Raw genomic sequence first — 4,380 nt, 5'->3', positions numbered from 1 at the left:
CGCTCCGGTCAGGGCAGAACCTGTTGGCCGTCCCGCCCATCTCTGCTCGCCTCTGATTGGTTGACAGACATGTCCTTCTGCCAAATGGAGCCTTGGATCTACAAGAAGCTCATTTAAAATGGGAATAAAACAGGGAACTATTCCAGTTTGTTAACAAAAAAAAAATAAAAAATGCACAGAAAAATGATAAGATTTACATGGATATTTTCAAACTGTAACAATTATAAAACTGATAAAATTTCCCTTTGAGCAATTTATTTTGACCAGTTGATTTTCAAAAAATTACAAACTCTTAGAAGATTAAAATAAGTTTATTTTTATATTTTGCTCTGTGTGTTCTAGAATAATGTATAAAGACAACCCAAAAACATACATTTCTACTAAAAACTAATTTCATTTTACGCGTCTTTTCCTACTTTTTACCAAAATTTCTCATCTTATAATTTTGAATTTATTTATTTATTTATTTTTACCTGTCCTGTCCAACAGCTGGGCAGGCAGATGAGAACTGAGGGCCTCTTGTGTTGGACATATTTTACTTTAACAAGAGGGGTTATTAATCTCCATACAAACCAGAGGTCTGTCTGAATAAACCCCTTTGGGAATTGAGGCCAAACTTTATTCATTTTAATCATATTTGATTTCATATTTTTTGTCTTGGACCGGACGGAAAAGGAAAGAAGGGAAGAAGAGAGAGGGATGTTAGAGGGGGGGGGGGGGGGGGGGGGGGGGGTTTAGGAGGGTTATAATAGGAGGGGAGGGGGGATAAAACCATGAAGCATAATAAAGCTACAAATTTACTGGTTGCTTGTCATTACGGTAAGGTTCAACTTTAGTACAAAAAGGGCGGGCCTGTCCACACACACACTCAAATGTTATCAACACACCTGTTGGCTGCAAAAATGTCAACATGTACACAAAACAGATAGTGTTCACACACGCATACTTATGCCTTCAAACCAACTAGTGTGAAATATTTCAGTCATTCAATCATACAAACTATTAGTGCAAAGGTGAGCTAACACCTGTGCTCAGGTGAGTGTTTATGTTCTTCTAAAATGGATGGTGGAACGTGACAAGAAGGAAGGAGAGTGCCCAGCCACCCCCACACCAAGACCCCCGCCGCAGCAGCAGCGGCAGCCGGAAACCCCCCAACGCCACACGGCAGCAGGCAGGGAACAACCGCCCCCCGGGCGACCCAGCCCACCACCCAGGCCAGGGCCAGCAGGACCGCCGCGAGGCCCCCAGAGCCAGAGAGCAGGTAGGCACGGAGGGAAAGAGAGCGCCGCCCCAGCCCAACCAGGAGAGCAGCACCCCCCGCCGCACCGGGAGGGCCCAACGCAGGGCCCCACCCGAGAAGGGTGCCCACAGCCCCAGACGAGCACCCCACCACCACCCAGTAGTTCTGGGCATCCCCCTGCCCCAACCCCAGGTACGAGCCAGGACCCCCCAAGGGAGACCAGCTCCGCACTCCAGGCAGCCACCCGCCCGGCCCACGGTTGGTCCAGTGAGGAGCAAGGCAGGGGCCATATCATTTTGAATTTATGCTCAATTACATTTTGTGTGATACTTTCAGGTTTCCGCCACTAGAGGGAGCCCATGCTCTGCCCAAACTTCCCGGATGATGTCATCAAACCCTTTCGATGGAAATCTGTTAAAATTAACCCGTCACAAAATTACCCTGTGATTGAAGAACACCAGAAAAAAATGAGCTTATATGTGTTTGAAAGCTGATGACTATTTGAAGGTTGAAGCTGATTTTCACCTATAAGGAGATCAAAGTGATTTTACTGTTTCTATATTCAGTTTTATTGGGAAAAATACTGGATACTATAACAAGAAAAATTGAAAAATGATCGAAATTGGAAGTATATTTAGGGATCTCACGATTGAGCTGAAAGCTTTGATCACACAGTAGAGAGAAAAACCTGAAAAAACACAGATTTTGATGGAATTCAATTGTCAGAAGACTGAACCTTCAAGGATCCTGGAACTTCATAATACTTGTACATAAGTACTACGTCCATCACTACCGCTCTGTCAATGCTACTGTCACTAACATGCCCAAAAGCCCATGTTAACACTTTCGGTACTTTTGTTGTACTTCTCTATCTGTATTTGTGAAAGGTACTCCTATGGTACGCCATGCGTACCTCTCAGTTACTTTAGCCAGTTGTACAGTCATTTTCAGCCCAATGCTATTGTTGACCTTGTGTCTACCTTTTTGACCTCACATGACTAAATTTCTGTGCAGCTGCACATCAGTTTTTCTGCTATTTTGACTCATTTTTCTCCACCGTTTCAGATCTCAGCGGGTCGACGCTCTCAGAGACAGATGCAGCAGCACGCCATCTTCTTCTGGTGATGCAGGACTGGCCACCCCTGGTCCTCTAGAGTCTCAACCCTGCCTGGTTTCCACTTTTCTCTAACCAGCTTGTTACTGATTGGTTGACTCAAGCCTTTCCACATCCTGATCGACTGAACACACCTCATTTGGGTTGTCAGCATCAAGCAGTGTATTAAATTCAATTCTTGCATCAGTTTTGTGTTTTTTCTCCTCATTGCAGATGAATGTGTTGAATCCTCTGACCTGAGCTCCAGAGCATTCTACCGATCTGACAAGAGGCCTGCTCCAAACACCCATCTGCACACGTGGGTGGTCACATAGATTTCCCAGCATGCCTGGGTCCTACGCCTCGACATTCCTGTCTGCACAAAGCTCACCTGAGGCTGAAAAACATCAGGAAAAACATGATGTCAGCTGTTGAAGATCAGATAGGAGACACCTGCAGAAGAATGAAGATGATGAAGAATGATGCTTCCTTTCTGCTGTTGGGCCCTTCTTTTTTATTTCACTTATATTGCACCAAATAAAACACTTCTTCAACCTTGTAAATGTCACAATTGAACATCATTAAGTATAAAAATGTGTGTTTTATTGTCAGTTTTTTTCATTTTAGAAAATTTCTTTTTTCCCAGTTTGTTTTTTGACAATGCTGCCACCTTGTGGCCAATTAGGGAATCAAGACAGTCTGTGAAACACCAATGGGGATCAATCTTTCCCATTTCCTTCTAATGTGTGGGTATTTTCAGGACTTAAAGGTTCACCTTCATCTGTCCTTCCCCTCAGCTTTCCAGCGCTCATCATTTGCCCCACACCAAACCCCGGCACCTGGACTCTGGTCATCCTGCACGTCTACAGGCGTGGCTGTGGTTTCTCAGGTCAAGCCAGAACTTCTCCTTTATCTTTAAACCCACATAGCCGGCTGCGTAATCCAAACATTTGTTCATTGTGGAGAGATCTCACCTAATTCTGCAGGACTTCTGAGACAAATTTGAGGCTTTTTCCCAGTCAGAGAACGCCGAACACAGCCTGAAAAGGGATCAGGGAAAAGCTGCACAGCAGACAGGAGGACTTCAGAGTTCATCAAGGTGTTTCTGCAAAGCCTCTGGATGTTTGGAGTTTGCAGATAAAAGTTGTTGAACTTTTTGTTTCTGATCATCAATGACAGGAAGTAATGCTCCGAGCGTCACCTGGAAAGTGACCTCTGGTTTCTTTTATTGAATGCAGTCTTGTGGTGTTTTTCCGTCACCTTCATCTATGACCTCACCTGATCAACACTAAGGGGATTTACTTCCAACAAAGTGGATACTACAAACTACAACGTTTGTTGAATTGCTTAACAAGCATTAAAACACGGCTGAATAATAATCCTTTACTCTTTAAATACCCAGAAAACATCAAATCCCTTCCAGCAGACACCGCGGGTCTCTGAGCTCGTCTGTCCAGTCAAGCCTCACAAATCCTGGGGTGTTGATTGACAGGCCAATGTCCCTGAGGGTCACTCAAAACAGATCCTGAAAAACCGTTTTTATCAATGAAAAAGCATTTAGTCCGTTTTAACAAACCGTCAAAACTATGCAGCGAGGCTTTTAACAAGAACCAGTAAACGCATCGCTCCTCTGTTGTCAGCTCTACGTCGGCTACCAGTCAAATTCGGAAGTGATTTTCAAATTCTACTTTTAGACTTTAGAGCTCCAATGAACAAATCTGACCTTTGACCCCATCCTCTTCGGCCCAATCCTTGAGGTCTTCACACCAAAATCTTTAAAGCGTTCCAAAGATCCGCTTAAAGACGAGAAGAGATCTGTCATTTCAGTCCGATTGACTCCGTTTTAAATCTCAGGTCAAGACGTTTTTTTCAGTTGATTTTCTTCCTTTACTACGTTTTATCATGTTTTTTTTTTTGATTATTATTGTATTTTATTACTTCTCTTTTGCTTTGATATGATTTATGTTCCTTTTGTGAGGCACTCTGATTGTAAAGTGCTACATAACTAAAGATTTTCTTTTCTGTTTCAAATCAAATCAGACTCAGA

Source organism: Oryzias latipes, chromosome 24 (assembly GCF_002234675.1).
Source record: "Oryzias latipes chromosome 24, ASM223467v1".
NCBI lineage: Eukaryota > Metazoa > Chordata > Actinopteri > Beloniformes > Adrianichthyidae > Oryzias > Oryzias latipes.
This window is presented reverse-complemented; position numbering follows the sequence as displayed.